At 45.7% G+C, this 17,348-nt stretch overlaps 1 protein-coding gene across 5 annotated transcripts in view; it reads right to left on the reverse strand.

Moving 5' to 3' along the window:
* Positions 1–17,348, reverse strand: part of LOC135903794 (uncharacterized) — a 468,489-nt gene that overhangs the window by 386,783 nt on the left and 64,358 nt on the right. The window contains exon 1 of one of the 5 annotated variants that reach the window (XM_065434202.2): positions 5,260–5,709. The exons of the other annotated variants lie outside the window; for them this stretch is intronic. The gene's annotated coding sequence lies outside the window, so the exon portion shown is untranslated. Of the gene's footprint in view, positions 1–5,259; positions 5,710–17,348 lie in introns of those variants that run through there. 5 annotated transcript variants of the gene reach the window in all.

Genomic DNA, 17,348 nt, shown 5'->3' on the forward strand with positions numbered 1-17,348 from the left:
GCGAGCAATAAGCTTATCATCGGAGCCAACTGGCCGTTCATCTAGAGCTTTTATCCTACCCACTGCCTATCTCCTTATCGTATATAGTGAATTCATAGATGCCACGCCAACAAGAGCTACCCTATATCACAGTACATGCGCAGCGTTCTCCGTTGATTCATCGAACTTGCACATCTACAATGTAGATGTGCAATAACGTCTTCAGCGTAGGCATTCCACATCGCAGAATGCTTACGCTGAACCAGTCAGCTGGAGCTGATCATTAGCACACAGATGGCCTTTCATAATAGCTTCCTTGCAGTATAGCGTAGCTGACAACGGCATCGCCTCGTTCGCTTTTTTTAATATTCCTTCTTTTAAATATGACGTTATCTTTTCCGTGTGATGTAATACAGTGAACTTCGTGTGGTACGCCTTTCAACTGTTCTTCAGATTCATATATTAAAAGTTACAGTAATTGTACTTCTTGAAATACGGCGTGACATGATATTTTACATCGTCCATATCGCGCTTCTATGCTACTTTTGAATTTTCTTTCTCTGCATCGTCTTCATTTCCAATTTTTTGTGTTTATCTTGTGATATGTCTTTCTTCTCTGTGCATTGTGAATTTCTTGCAGTGATGCTCCAGCGCGCACTGATGCCGCAAAGCGCAGACTAGTCGGTGCTCTTAGCCTTGGTGCCGGCTGCGAAAGACGAGGAAAATAAAGATGGGCGGCGTATGTTCGACGCGCAAGCACGGCAAGAGCAGTTCGGTTCTAGAGGCCTGCTACGCTGGTCGTCTTGTTCTGGCGCTCGGCTTCGACCCCTCGGTTCCCAAGAGTGGCGACTCCGGCCTGAAGAGATGACTGACCCCAGCAACCTGCTGCCATCAGGCAACTTTCTGCTTACGCTACCTCACGCCCACAGTAAGCCGGAGCTCTCCCACGTTATGGCGCAAGAGGCCGCAGGTCCGGTTCGCCCTGGTCGAAGCCATCTTCGACCTGCACCACATTATCTCGAAGACTTCTCGGTTCCGCCACTTCGGTTTGGGCTATCAATCAATCCTTCCTCTTCTATTTCTTTTTTTTAAAGAAAAGAAAAAGTACGATGCCGGTTTTCATATATACATATAGTGAAGTTATATCAGGGCCTGCATGTCTGTTAAACAACATCCAGTGCTTCCGAACAAGAATGTGGGCTGCGAACAGGAGTGAGGTTAGATTTAACCTGACCTGGTCCATTGTGGCGCTTGGTCATTACGCCATCTCAAGGTTAACGAGTGATATTTTACCAGAGTAAAACCAACGGGAATCGCAAGCAATACGCTCTCAAAAGGCAGCAGATGGATGTCATTTTGTCGTTCCAGTCACTCGATCTTCTGAAGTGTTCCCATGCCGGTGCTTTTCCTTTTTTTGCATCGTTCCACGCTTTACAAGTTTCCCTTCATGGTAAGGCTGATAGTTCTGGTATTCTAGTTAAGCGAAATTGAGAAATGCAACTTAATCTAACATTTCAATTCAGTGTCCCATTAAAGCGTGTGCTTGCTTGCAACGCTCCGTAAGATCAGGAAATAATATGAAGCACCAAGTTCTGCTTTTATAACATAGAGTATGCTTTCATTCTTTGAGTACTTGCCCGTCTTCCAACAGTTCAATGGCAACATTCTTACAGCCATATATTACTATGCTTTAGCGGCGATCTATTTCCGCTTCCATGCCTGTTCTTACATCACTGGCCCTCGGGCAGAATGAACACTGCTACTTTCTATTAAATTATTTTCAGGGACTACAGCCTCATCTCTACATGCCCACTCTGTATACAAATGATCACCTTGGGCACACTTGCGGTTCTATTTACTCTTTTTTTCACACAACAGAAAGAAAAAAATGCATAATTCTAGTTCGCACGAAAAGTCTCAAAAGAGGCTACTGTGTTCAAAAGCAACTGATTGAATTCCTGCTCGTATTTCCATGATCCTTACCCATTCGGAGCCCTAGTCTATCTCGCTGAATCAATGAGGACACATAATAAATTAAATATAATTTTTCTTTCGCTCTCTGCTTACGGCCGATATGTCTTCCGAAATCTCCCCGTTCAATGCATTGGAGCTCGGCATTTCGCAACGCGTCCGCCGGCCAAGGTGCCGAGGTTCCCACCCCGGGCACACTAGGTGATAGACGAAACCCAAGTTAATCAAGCAGGGGCACTGACCAGCAACGCACTTCGGCAGTGGCAGCTGCCACAGGCTGAAACCTGTTTCTCAACGGCTTCGCTTGGGTCGATGATCTCAACTCCCGCCTGCTACGGCCAAATGGCATCGTTATAGGTATACTAGGATGCAAAGCGCTTGGATTCCGACATCACAGATCCGTGTTACGCGTGATTAAATACGGGCCACGTCATGTATACGTCGCCACACGGGTCTCTGAATCCGTCTTGCTTGATGTTCCGTTGCGAAGGTGTCCAGCTGCAGCAGCCACCTCAATTAGGGCTACGCATTAAGATACTCCATGTGGTCTGTCGCAATGTTCGATTTCATTCCGTATCCCACGCTGTAATCCGATAAAATTGCGAACTGCTCGCGTCAAGCCACCAAGCTCCATGACTGATAGCTCAATTAAGAAAAAGTGCGTTTACGGTTATGATTTCCTCCAGCTGGGGCGGGCTTCAATTAGAAGTGAGTCTCCTTGAAATCCCATTGCCTAAGTAGCATATTTTACGGTTCAGACTTGCAATGATTCGTAGATGAATGGGCAGGCTGCCTTTCCACAGAGTCTGAAGACGCTCGCCAGAGCTCGCCAACCGCAAGAAATTCTGTGCGACCATTCGACGTCGGCTCTATCAGATCGGGCACCATTTGCAGATAAACTACACAACTAAGAAGTTGCAGTATTGTCCAATCTGTGATTACTCGTTCGGCATAAGTGGGACAATACGCTAAAGGTACTTTTTTATTTATCAAGAAAAATATGCAGAAAAAGGAAGACGGGCAATCAGTTTAGCAAGATTGGGTGGTAAAAAACGGCACCGAAACAGAGTTTCATACAGTGAAGATAGTGTCTAACGACACCCAAGGCAGTCACTGTTAAGCAGACGACTTATGCTTAGCCGTTGTCGTTATATTTTAGCAAAATATCCACCCTTATGGCACGGAATCCAGGAATTGAAATCATGAGCTCATTGCTTTATTCGTGAAGGGACTATACGAATAACGGTGCCACTTGCATTGACTCATGTCTTTCTTGTAGGTTCTGTCATCGATCTACGATAATGTCGCAACATGTAGACAAGAATAACTTTCAGGATATCGATGTGCTGAGATGCCGTAGCAAGCGTAGTTGACTGTTTGCCACGTGATGCCTTTTTTTTCTGAAAGTGGAGCATAAGCCGACGACACACACACACACACACACACACACGCACACACACACACACACACACGCACACACACACACACGCACACGCACACGCACGCGCACGCACACGCACACACACACGCACACACACACGCACGCACACACATTACAAGCATTTTTGCAAAAGAACAAACAAGTTGCCACTGGTCGAAAGTTATTCACATCACAAGCATTACCAGATTTAAATACAGGGACAACTACTGACAGATTACAACGGCAAGGAAACACTATCTAAGGCTATCAACGCTATCAGAGCGCACAAAGCACGAACTAAAGTCGTCAGCGAAAAATTGGCATACATCTTGCGCTTTGAAACAAGTAGTCACGCATCAACAGCACAGGAGCACAGACCTTATCTTTACTTTGCTTCTGCAAAAAAAGCTAAAAAGAAGTTCGGTTCTGTCTTGAAGTTAGCTTCAAGAAGTTTATGGTATTCAGATTCATCGCGTACAATAGGCTTTTTAAGAATTTGTCTACGTAATGAATATCTTTAGTACCAATATTCATTTTAAGATTTGTACAGGTTGTGCTACCACTGCTCATTTTTTCAAGCAGTGTTTCAGATCGCAAGAAAACCAGCAAAGGAATCTAGACTTCCTCGGATGACATCGCAGAATGTATTTATTAATTAGTCCTTGAACAACTGATGTCACTAGCATAACGCGTGAGCCGTCATTCACGATCTCAAAGAATCGAGACCAATCATAGTTGTGAAGCTCAGCGTACAGTTCAAAGTAATCGCCGTAATCGTACCTGAATTCTTCTGGTTTGAGTTCACGTATTGGACGAAAAGACAAAAAGAATCACAGAGTAAACGGACAATGAAACTTATCTACGAGAAAAAGAGGATCGCGCGCCACTTGAACATCAAGAACAGGCACGTTCGATATAATTTGATCTAAAACGTTACCTACGAAGTTCTTCATCGTGTTACAGGTCTATTGACGTAACCCATGAAAGTTAATAAAATCAATGAGACGTCCATTTTTTTTCTCGAACGACTGTGCAGTCACTGTTGACTAAACCAGGTGCCCATTAGACTTTAGTTATATTAAGGTCCCCAAGAATGTGGACCTTACACTTTAGAAAACAAATTTTACCCCCAATATCCAAAAAATTAATAATAAATACGTTGGGATCCGAATTTCGCGGGAAGTAATAACAGCCAATGAGACAGTGGAATGTCTGAAGTGTGTGAATTTCTAACCACACAGATTCATCTTACGTCTGCAGCTCTTGCCTTCTAAATGCACCTAATACAGAACGGCACGCTATCAGAAGTCTGCCACCGTATTTACCCTGGTCAGAGTAAATTCTATCAGTTCTGAAAACAGCATACTCATCTGAGAAATAAGAGGTACTTGTACACGATAAGTTTATCGGCGTTTTGATGAAGCATGTAATAGCATGCTCACACTGCATGCATTGGCGAAGAACACCTCACTTTTGGTTCGAAGCCCTCTCATATTTTAATAACACAACTTCCTGTGCCATTTTCGGACGAAATTGGAGCACTGCTAGAATCACCGTTAGAATCACCAAAGTGTCGCCAGGTCCACAGACTTCCATAGAAGGGGCGAAATACGCAACTTCAGCTTTGTGGACAAGTTCTAACAAATGCTCATCCGGAGGGACATGGAAGGAACAATACGTATAGTACCTCGTTTTGAGTCTTGTACACAGGATCACCTTGTCACCCGCTATATCCACCAAAAGTTTCAGTATATCCGATGCTGTTCCGAACAAATAAGCCTTAAGCATCTACATCTACAAATAAGCCTTAAACATCTACATCTACAAACATTAAGCATCTACTGCTCAGCTGGGCCAAAGGTCGCTAGAGGCCGTGATGGCTGGCTCACCGCTTTAGATGAGCGCCGAAAAAAGAGCACGCTGGTGTGGAGCAGGAGGCTTCGGTGGGGTGCCAGAATTCGTGGTCGCGAGGTTTGTGGCCACAGCAGACGCGTAGTTGCGACATTTCGAAGAGTCGGAGAGTGAGCGCTCATCCTGGTGGGTGGTTCGCAACACAACTGATGCACTCGGGCCACTCACAGCCTCACGTAGGAGCACATTTTTCGCTCGAAGCTGTCGCACCTCAGTAGCCAACGCATTCATTCGACTAGCCATTGTTTGCATCATCTGAACAACACTAGATGAAGCGCTATGGGTGCCATGTCTTGAAGATCAAGGCAAAACGTAGGTTTCCAGGGGGGCGTGTCTGTGCGGCTGGTATTGCAGATAATCTCTGTCGACGAAAGACCGGGCCACTTCAAACACTGAACACATGTGTACTTGCTGGTCTCGGATTCCATGAGGATAATGTATTTCTCGCCTGTATATTCAGGCATTTGCAATGAAAACACTGCCGGCAAGATGCGACGTCAAAAATGTTCCCTACCACGAATGGGCTGGGAGCACCGCGCATGTCCGTCTGCCTCGGGCACCATCAACCGTAATTGCCTAAATTGCCTATGCGTACTATACGCTCCTTGCTTTAAATTATAAAGTTTAAATTCATCAGGAGCCACTATAGCTACAAAGAAGGCTGCCGATTGCTTGTTTTCTGGAGCTCTCCCTGACACTCCACTTAAGGCCATATCACTTTTCAAATGGGAACGCATAAGAATAAATCCACGGTTAAGTTCTCAAATCTAAGCGATCAAGAAAGGACAACTTCGTTTGAAAGCATGAAAAATGAATCCGAGCTCGCGCTTTTAAACTAATGGTGCTAAGTAGCCCAGTCCAACCAACCGAAGACTAGAACACATTTCTTCCAGCGTTCTAGAAAAATGTGTTACCACAATTTAGGCTCTTTTTTTACGGATACGGTTGAAAGAAAATATAGAAAACAAAGTTCTTGTTCCCCTAAACACCAAAGCGCTCAATTCGCTCGTGCTCTCAGGAGCATGAGCGAATGGCTAGCTTGGCCCCTTAAATGTTTAAGAAGGCGTCCGCTTTGAGCGTATACCCTAAATTCAATTAGGGCCGAGAGAGGCGCGCCACCATAGAGGCTCTTGTCAAGCACCCGCCACGGTAGCGTCGCCTCTACGTTCACTCCTCTAAATCTCATATCGACCCATGGTCGAACTGCATGGTTGTGCAGAGCTAGAGCAAAGTAAGGACCACAGGTGGGCTGGTCCTACCCTCCAGCGATACGTATGGAAACGAGGCGGTTAATTTTCCGGATTTACTCCAACTCAGCAGCTTCATAGATCGCTGTGCGAAAGAAAAATGGCTGTGGCTTAGGTAAGGTTAAGCCCAGGATGCGAAGCATACTAGCCTTTATTTTAGTTGTTGAACCACTGTTTAGCCTGGTGAACTGCTGTTGCTTGGCTATATTTGGTTCGGCTAGACGAAGAAACAACTCATGCATTACTGCTTCGCCTTCAAGAATGGAACGCGACAGCGTTCCCGTCGACCCGCCAAGGGGTGTAAGACAATGGGCTACAGGGCAGCGACTACGCGCCCCGCATTGGACGCGGTGAGCGTCGAGCAAAGCAGCGTTCGGCGCGGCAACGAAATGTGCGCCTTAGCAAGAGACGCACGCCTTCTATAGAAACATCTCGTTTCTAAGGCAACACCGCATTCACTAGAGGCGCTTTTGTACCGCTTTGAAGCATCGTACTCGTGGCTCAGTGGTAGCGTCTCCGTCCCACACTCCGGAGACCCTGGTTCGATTCCCACCCAGCCCGTCTTGCAAGAGTTGAGCCAAAGCCACTTCTCCTCTGTCGTGACGTCACGGTGTCACGTGGTTTCATGGCGACACCGCCGCGCCTGAGGAGCTGGGTTGAGCTCTCGTAATATGCTTCGCATAAAAGAAGATAAAAGTAACGCAGGCGTTTCTGCTCGATGGAAATTATGAAAGCATGACGCAAAGCTTATTCCGATGCTCGTATTCAGGCGTTCAGTACCGGTAATGAAGACCTGTGGCGTGCACTGGCCACACATGACGGTTTCGCTCCAAAAATCCGCACATTATTATCATCATCAACATGATCATCATTACCGTCGTCGTCATCATCATCAGACAAGAGATGTGAGGCAAAGTTCAGCGACGTGCGTAATGCGTTTTCCTCGTACTTACAGCGAAATCTGGCAATTCAGGGGATGTGGCTGCGTGGATGCGCAGGTGCAGTTGAGTCACCGGGTTGAGTGACCGGTCCCCATAAGGTCAACGGAAATTTTTTGTGCCACGAGACGATAGCGCCCCTTCTGTGTGATTGTCATCGCCTCAATGCACAAAGAAAAGTCATCAACACCACGCTAGAAAGATTGACAACCGTACCCTTAAAGAAGCCAAAATTCTTGGACCCTGGTACCAGCCAACGTCGGCACGAACTGCTTTATAATAGCTAGCGTACTTTTTAAAAGACACGGGGCTCATTAAAAAACTATAGAATGCTCGAAATGATGCGTTTTTATTGCTTTCTTTCTTTTTTATTCTTCTCTTGCTTGTTATCTTTTCTGCCCTTACCCCGTCCCCTGGGCCAAGTAGCCAACCGGGCACTTAATCTGGTTAATCCCTCTGCCTTTCATCTGTTGTTTTCTTTCATTCCTTGTACGTCTCTGTAAATGTATATAAGCATGCTAAGGAATGTCTGATAACGTGTAACCACAATCGCTGTAACTGCACTGTCAATTAAGAGAATTACAAAGGTTTCTTCATTCTTTAGTTTTTGTATTTTTTTCCTTTCTCCTGTCTTCTTTTTTTACTGCGGCTGCGATGATAGCCGTAACATGTTTGTGACGGTGCTCTCACGGTGCTCTCACTAATGCTCCTTCAATGGGAAGGGAAAAAAAAGGCGCTTAAAAATAAGCAACAATAACACATGGCTGTATTAGACGAGGTGGCTGCCATCGATGCCTTCATTAATTTTTTGTTCAACCCCTACTGCCCATCCGGTTATTCTTGCCACTGCAGCAGCAAAATACAACACTCATTGCTGTTGCTGTAGTTGTCTCATTATATTCAGTTGTGCGGAAAATGATCTTTCCTCTGTATTATTTTTTTATTCGTTCTTCACCTTGGTAGAACGACACTCCATTGCAAGGCCAGACATTATTACTGCTTCCAACCACGGGAGAAACAATAAGAAATGCATAGAAACGTAAGGACAAAACCAAGTAAAAGGATCACAAAGCTACGAACGTCAGTAAGAGTGTTTGCAAGCGGCAGCGTAAGACGAAAGCCGAGCAAGTGCAGATGAGTTATGATTGGAGAAATTCGTTGCGATACATGAATGCCCCATTCGCTTCTGTCACCTGTCTCTTATATGAGGTACATTGCATCATCATACCTTGCTGGTAAAGCAGCGCACAGACACGGACACAGTGAAGACAAACAGGAAAAGACGACACTCGCTGCAGCGAGTGTCGTCTTTTCCTGTTTGTCTTCACTGTGTCCGTGTCTGTGCGCTGCTTCACCAGCAAGGTATGATGATCACTCACCAACTAGCCCACCTTTCCACTTTACTGTACATTGCATGTGATGGCTGCTTTATCTCAATGTCACTAGGTGAGTGCGGGAGCCCTTCTTCGAAAGATGGGTCATACTTTATCAGAAACCGCCGATGCACCAGCGGATGATTCTAGCACCAGGGCTACATTCCAGTCGGCAACGTTATTCCCCGTGCTAATATGAAAAGAGCATGTCACAAAAAAGAAAGAAAGAAAAAATACATAACTAAATTTGGCCTTTCACAACATTCACCGCCATAGCAAGGTTTAAGATGGCGTTCACGATGATATTCTAAATATACGCGGGTCTGACATGTTGGCACGACGCCACGCTTAAGGCAAATCCTGCTTGGTAAAGTGAACAAGCACACTGGCGGCTACCAGTTGTCTCACAACGCTGGCATTATGACTAGCTCCGCCAGTGCGTTACATGCGGCGCGCCTCAATGGTGAACGAGAGGAGAACGACGCGGAAGCCATCGGGGTTAGTCAGCGCCCAGTAAAATACTACATGACGTTATTTTGACGTTCGAGTTTCCTTTCATTCAGGCCAGTGCACACACACACCAGCTCAGCAGGAAGGCTAGTTTGCTTAAAGTACGTGTGCGCACAACGCTTATTATGCCAGCAGTGGAAGGCAGAACGCTGTCCTGGCGACGCCACCGAGCCCATTGGGGGGCGCGCCCACTTGACTTCATGGTTTTTGCAGCCAAACCTACTTCGCGTCGCTGGTGACCGCCTAAACCACCGCGAGCTCATGTGGCGCATGCGCCATCGATAGCGAGACGGCACGATGACGGCAGCGCCAGCGGAGACACTTCAGGAGCTTCTTCATTACAATGTGACAGCAACAATACCAGGAAGTTCCCGACTCTACTACGCTCACGACACTGTAGCAAAAGTGATGTGCCTGCGGCTAATGCAAAGCAAATGCTTATTCAGTACTTAAAAACCATTAAGGCAATCACGCCAGTGATATCCAGAAAGCAGTTGAGTTGAATTGAGTTGAGTGGGTGTAGGCTACTGGTGGGACTAGCCTTGCAGTTGCTGCCGGCAATTCCTCCACCGTAGCGAAACTTAAAACACATAAATCATATAACTCAGACACAAACCTCACAACTACACATATTCACTCCTAAGGTCACCATGTGGAGGCCAAATCCGTGTCCTGCAGGTAATCTAAAAGAAGGCGAGAAATCTCCTTCCTATCTAACTGGTTCCCGCGCGGGAAAACAATGTTCTGAAGAGAACTGTGGGGAATTCCTGTTTTCTTGAGGGACGCAAATAACACACTCCTTTCCGCGTTATACAGAGTACAGCACATAAGGTAATGTTCTATGTCACCACACACTCCACACGTTGGACATAATGGAGACAATGCCAGGCCAGTCTTATACATCCACGCAGGGGTACGAGCAGAGCCCGTGTGGATGCGGAGCAGTAAAGTGGCTTGTTTCCTTTTGAGACCCTTGGTCACACATGGCTTGTGAGGTGAGCTCCACAAAGAACTGAAGTGGCACGACAACGCTTCTGTGAAGAGTCTCTTGTCCTCTTGAGGTATTTTTCTCAATGGATTCCCAGACAGCGCTCTATGGACGAGGCTGTCCGCCATGTCGTTGCCTATGATACCTATGTGCGAGGGCACTCATTTAAATCGTATGGAGAAGCCTTTGATATGGAGATTGTGCACCGAGCGTATGGAGCTTAGACATAAGGCATCAGTAGGAAACCCTTGCTCTAACCTTCAGGTCATCTTCAAATTTTTACTGAGGCTCTGTGGACAAGGTCAGAGGATTTAGTGCAGCTGCTTTTCACAATCCCTCTTTGAAGTATGATAGGTCGGTTCGCTTCAATGCCGTCGTGTCCTCCGCAACGGCCGAAAGCGTTGCCATTGAGGCAGCTCTAAAAAAGCTATGGTTTTGTACGCCTCAACCTGTTGTCATCCTTACAGATTCGAAATCCGGCCTTCCAAAAAGCAGTTTTATGCCAACTCCTTCAAGATTATCAGATGGCGGATATTTCTTAAAGGTGGGCGGGAGGTCGCGGATGGCAAGCTTCTTACAACCGGAAAACGTGTGACTAATGTAATTTCCAAGGGAAAATGTGTCAGAGATGCATCAGTTCAGGACTACTCGTATTGCAACAATGAGTTAAGCGCGATCAGCACCATAGCTCTGTCACGTTAATGGGCACATAAAAGAGTAGCGAATTTAAAAAACAAGAAGTATTTTTATACTTCTAGATGCCTCCATTGGCTCAATTGGAATAAAATTAGGCTGTAACCTCTTCGATATCTGCCCCAGATTTGCTTCTTATTTTTGTTTTTATCAAGATCCCAAATTTATTTTGTGGGTATAAGTTGAACGCGTAGAACCGTTTCTGCTGCCGTGAGAAAGGAGAATGAAATTAAGAAGATGAGTAACAAAAGCTTTCCTGAACGGTTGGGCGCAAGGAAGACGTCACGTGGTCCAATAGGATAATGAAGGCCAGTTGACCTTACAAAATGCAAGTTAACCTTCATGGCTTTGTGCGCTCATAAAAAAGTTTGAATAACGTACTTTATATTACACCTCTGCACTTCTACTAGGCTATAGAAAGGGCCATTACAGTAGAACAAACATAAGTGCCTTAAAATTTCGAAACACTGCCTTAACAAAGGAGAACGCTGTAGTCGCTGATGCGATTTGGTCCCAGCTTGAAGGAGGGGCGAGCGCGATGGGAACGCCGCACACACATTTTTCAAGTGGTTTCATTTCTTCTGTAGAGTTTTCTTTAATCTTTAGTTCTTTCTCAAACGATTTAATAACTGCAGCAACCAGGGTGAAAAAAAAAAAACGGTGTCGTGCAGCACAGCGCAAGCTCGCTTGATCGATCATTTGTAATGCGTTTTTTCTACTCTGGTGCTCTTGAAAGTCCGCATGTAGCTGTCTTATATAAGACCATTCTCATGGAAGGATTCATCCACTCGTGAAAGCGGCCATGCGATGCATTGCGACGAGAGTTACGAAACGCCGGTCTGTGGCTGTCCCCACGTGTAGTTGAGATGAAGCAGTGAGGATTGAGTGAGAGGGTAGAGGAGGAGGGGGTCTCTCTCCCCCTCTTATACATATATATATATATATATATATATATATATATATATATATATATATATATATATATATATATATATATATATATATATATATATATATATATATATATATATATATATATGCGCGCCTGCTAACGCACGTCCCGTGTACCGCCATCTTCTCAGTTTTGCCGGACGTGAGCAGGTCTGCACATGTATCGGCGAAAAGAGTAGGCAAAGCAAAAAGGCGAACGCAAGCTTGCGCGGTCTGGTCGGCGCAGCCCAAGGTATTTTTCTGCGCCGAGACAGCGGTGCCCTTCTCCCACTTCTTCTCGCGCATCTATGGCATTTTTCGTCCGAAAGGCCCACAATATCTCATGTTGTAGCGATGAATGGTTACTTCCCATTCTTTTCAGTCATCACCATTGGCTCAGACGCCCCAGCGCAACAATTACCGTCGACATCAGCTACTATAGCCCCAACGAATGCAGCAAATGGAACGGAAAATGAAATTATTCGTCATAAAATACCACCCTGGAACTGTACAACACTTTCTCATAGAGAATTCAAAGCAGCGGTGTATTCTACAATGAATGTACTTTTGCAGGTCGGCAATCGTATTTGGTCTTCTTGTTAAGCTCAAAAACGGCGCAACAGACAACACGAGTCTTGCTTGCACAAGCTTAGCGGAATCGCAGTCGATGATGTGGGCTGATTAGAGCTAATAGCTCCGGTAGGAGGGCACCTTCAGCAGTTTCGTCCGGTAAGTCGCTTTCTCGTACTTCAACCAAGCGACGCGTCTCGAAGAAATGGTGAAATAAAAAAAAAGTTTTTTAACTGTGGTATGAAAGCTCATGTCCAACTTCTACAGCGGCAATTTGCTGCCTATAGACCGTTTTCTTGAGGGCGCCGCCATTTTAATATCACAGTGACGTCAGTCGTCCGGTGCTATGCTGGTATGTGGGATCGCGCCGTAGAGCACACGGCAAACGTGCTATAATGACGAGTGGCAAGTTTTCGCGTTTTCTTTAGTGGTCTCGACAAGTTATTATGATTATGAAGTTTTGAGCTTCAATAAAGACGCAACATCCAACAGCGACGGACCTAGAGGCATTGACACAGCTCTGCCCGGGATCGAAATCGGAGGCGAGTACAGTTTGAACACTGTGGATACGTAACATACCTGCAACGTGTCATTATTGTATAGTAGCTAGCCTCGAACTCTATTAAGCTATCACTCTGGTGACAACTTTCAGAGTTGTCTCCTTGTGCCATGCGGTGTGCTGCACTAGCGTACATACTAATTCAGGTAACTGCGAAGCTCCGAGGAGTCGCATTTTTTCTAGCTTTCGTGCACCTAAAACATTTCGCCGTACAACTTTCTGAGCATTTTTTTACCCGGCACCCAGGCTTCCAGCTTTACAAAATAAAGAACCGTAAGATTACTGGACCGGAAGGGCCATCAACATGAATCAAATGACCTGATGACAGTGGCCGCGATTATCCCATAATCAACCAGACGCGCGAAGTGTTGAAAGAATATGCGCACTCTTAGGTCTCGATGGGTGACTGTGCACGGGCACCACGCCGACTCGAGAGAGCTGAAAAACGAACAACTACTCTCTGCAACAACAACTTTATTTTCTGATGTAATACAGCACGCAATACGCGTCGTCGGCCAAGGAGGTTGCCGGGGGGATTCCAAAAGCATGGGAGAGCCTATGCGAACTAGGGGCGGCCGGCACATGTTAAGCAGGGTTTTCTCCCTTCCCCATCTTTCATCCCCGCATGCCGCTCCCGTGTGTAGGGTAGCAAACCGGTTAAGCAAAACTGGTTAACCTCCCTGCCTTTCCTTCTCCACTTTTTCCTTCCTTCCTTGGTTACAGGACGCAAAATAAACACCTGAATTTTCTTCGTTGGGACGCACTTTTTCATAATACATCCCTGATCACCTTCCACCAGAAAATTGATTGATAGGGATGACAATTTTAGAACAGATTTGAACAGAAAAGCATTAACGTGCGTGCAGGAAGAAATAGTTGACTTCGACCATGCGCAATAGTTGGCCGACTCGAGTGCGCACCTTTCCTTCATATCCAAGCTCGACCATGGGTGCTGAGCTCGTCGCCGTGCACTCATGGGAACAAGTTTTTCTCAACATACACGCGACGAAGCTGATGCTGTCAAATCCTTTCTGTTCATGCTGGCAATCCAAAGCGGATGCTTGTCTGCAACCGCAGCGGTAGAGTCCACTGAGTCACCTGCTACTGAAGATGCACTTCACAGACGCTCCCAAAAGTTATTTTTGGAACCGAATGCAGCACAGAGATGACCCGGTGACCTTGAGTGATCGTATATCGCAACAGGCTCCGACGGAACACGTTAGAATCCCACTAATTCCCAATAACACCGCTACCTTTTCAAACTGCCACTGCGAGAAATGGCGATCCGCACATACCAGTGCGAGGAGGATAGTTGCACTGCGCACTGGTTCAAGGCGACGTTCCTCCTCGCCGATAAAACAGCCTATTGTACCTGCTGAGTTCACTTTCGAACTCATTGGTGCATAACTTGTAGTGCTTAACGCGAAACTGTAGACAAGAAAGACAGAAGAAGAGACACATTCGAAAGCTTGAGTGCCTGTCTCGTTCTCTCCGTTTCGTCTAATGTGTCGGCTCTAAGCACTGGAAAAGATACTAGCCGGGCATTCGCTGTGCAAAAATGTCACGAAAAAGCGCGGCGCGAGGACATGGGTTGTGGTTCACATAAGCGCGTCACCCTCGCAGCTAAGCAAACCCCCTTTTTACAGGCATTCCGAGTTCGCACCAGAGGCGTGTGCATGTACATCTTTGCAATTGTTTAATAATATCGCCCGAGCAAAGACCGCACGGGCCGTCGCTGGCCTTGCAGCGTTCAGGGGCAGTCATGAAACGCAGCAGCATACATTTGAAATAAAAATCGATTTGCGGGCTCGCGCATACGGCAGCCGGTCCCTCCGCTGCTGCGTTATGTGCTCTCTCTCTCTTCCCAATCTTTCATCCCACCCATCCCTCTCCCATGTGTAGGGTACCAAACCTGTTAAGCTAAACTGGTTAACCTTCCTGCCTTTCCTTCTCCACTTTTTGCTTCCTTCCTTCCTCCTCGCTGCTACAAGGCCACTGACACGTCGTGTGGTCAATGCTAGCGTGATATTATTATAAATAATTGCAAATGTGTACACAGCCATAAAGGTAAATCTTTCAAACCATAATTATAACGTACCTTTTAAATAATTATGACCACCGTACTTTATATAGTTGGGAAGACAAGAACCAAAGTACGACACCCAAGAGTTTTAGGGCAAGGTATTCGGAGCTTCGAAAACGAGCGATTGTGTGCATGTCTTATTAGGCTGTCACTGTAACTCCATTTCATCACTAAATTAACGAGTTTTTGCGCATGCCTCCGCACATTGTTAGTGTATATTACATGATATGGTGAAACAGGACGACCACGCTTTTCTTTCTTTTAGGGTAAATACAACATCGTCAGTACCAAGTTTAGTGCAAATAGCACGGCCAAATTTACCGTAGGTGTGCATTGTACCACAGCTCAGGTGCTAGAAAGAGTCGCCGGGAAAATTTACTAAGTAAGGACAACTAACTGCCATAACTAAAGTTCCAGAGCTCCTGCTTACCTGCAGTCGATAAAAAGCAAAATGAAATGAACCTGACAGAAATATTGCACATTATGTTTACACACCGCACACCTGCAGTAGAACTCATACGAAGATTTATACTCATGTGATGCAGTAGTTCCACTATCATCAGATGGTGTTCCTTTCTGTCTCAAATGTTTGCAAGGTTCGCCCGCGCCAACAATGCCTACACCGACCAGCGATATTGGTGAGCGAGAGGCGAGCGCCAGCCACGAGACAAATATAAGCATCACGAGTAACTAGATACCGGCATGAACATTCGGGGCGATGCTCCACGACTTCAAGCACCCCCCCCCCTCCCCCGCCACCACAAAAGAAACTGCTGTTCCAACCGTAATTGAAAGTAATGACGCGATAGCTGGCGCAATATTATGCGCAATAAGCCTACTACTGCTGTGTGAGCATATGGCTAAAGTAAATTTTCCCAGAAGCCCACGAGGAAGGAAAGCTTTAGTGTCTCTGTCGCGAGTGGTCTTCGTTTGTGTACATGGCACTCCCAGGTGGGGATGAGTAGGGAGCCTGCGAGCAAATCTTGCGTGCAAGCTCCTTAGACTCGACTATTTCTTCCTCCTTCTTTTTACCCGGCTTTTCACTTCTTGATTCTGGTTTCGCTTATATTTTTTTTAGCCATGAGGCTGGCTCATGGATAAGGTGCAGAGTAATTTCAACGCATGCTCAAAATGCCATGCGCAATATCCTCCGCTGCAGCGCCGGAGAAACGGCTTAAGACTGCCGTATTTTGTAAAAGCACAATGCCGTCTGCTCGCTATGCCGAAATCCCATCGTCTACCATTTCTTTTTTATTATTATTCTTTTTATGAAGCAGCTTATCTTAGAAAAGTGTATATTGCGTAAAAGCTTTCGCAAGACTGGATACACTTGCACCCATGTGTGTGGTTACCTGAGTTTTCAGTAAGTGTTCCACGATATTGCGTGGGTAGTATAATATTCTCGCTTTGGTTTTCCCTGCACTATATAAAATAAAAGTGAGACTAGCTCAGTTCACTGCAATATGCGGAACTGGAGTTATAAGCTCCGCAGGGCTGTGGGACCTTTCCTAACAATTTCTTCATAAATATTACAACTAGCCACTCTTAAACTCCAGCGACGGGCACCTATGGATATCGATACTCCCAAAGGAGTCTTCCCATAACAGCTATCGCTCATAAACAAGCAAATATGCCAATTGTCTTCAGCAGAACATTGCAATTATTATTGCAAGGTGCAGGGAGTTTAATGAAAAGAACCAAATAATCGTCAACCCCATAGTAGCCTAGAGATACAAGGAAAAATAATTTGGAATTTTCAGAAATATAGCAAGGAGGATTCTTCATTCAAGTGCGCAATTTTCGTTATGAGAAATCCGAATGGGTTTTGAACCGTTATTGCTGCCTCTATTGCTGCCTTCACTGCTTTGAATGCTATTATGACAACCGATACTTGTCTTTCGTGTTGTGAAGAACTTTCAAATGATGAGGAATCCATGAAATGTATTGAGTGTTGTCAATACTACCACCTAGGCGAATGTTCTGGCATAAGTGAACGCGCATTCAAGACGAAAACTGAGGAAGCAAAGAACACATTGAAATGTCCGACATGTCGCATGGCTGCTTCGCGCAAAGTGCACCTTAACAATGACTTACCTTCAACTGTCCTTAAGCAACTTGCTGCAATTAATGGCAGTCTGGTAAATCTAACTGCCAAAGTGGAAGACTTGTCAAACCT

Source organism: Dermacentor albipictus, chromosome 4, assembly GCF_038994185.2.
Source record: "Dermacentor albipictus isolate Rhodes 1998 colony chromosome 4, USDA_Dalb.pri_finalv2, whole genome shotgun sequence".
Lineage (NCBI taxonomy): Eukaryota > Metazoa > Arthropoda > Arachnida > Ixodida > Ixodidae > Dermacentor > Dermacentor albipictus.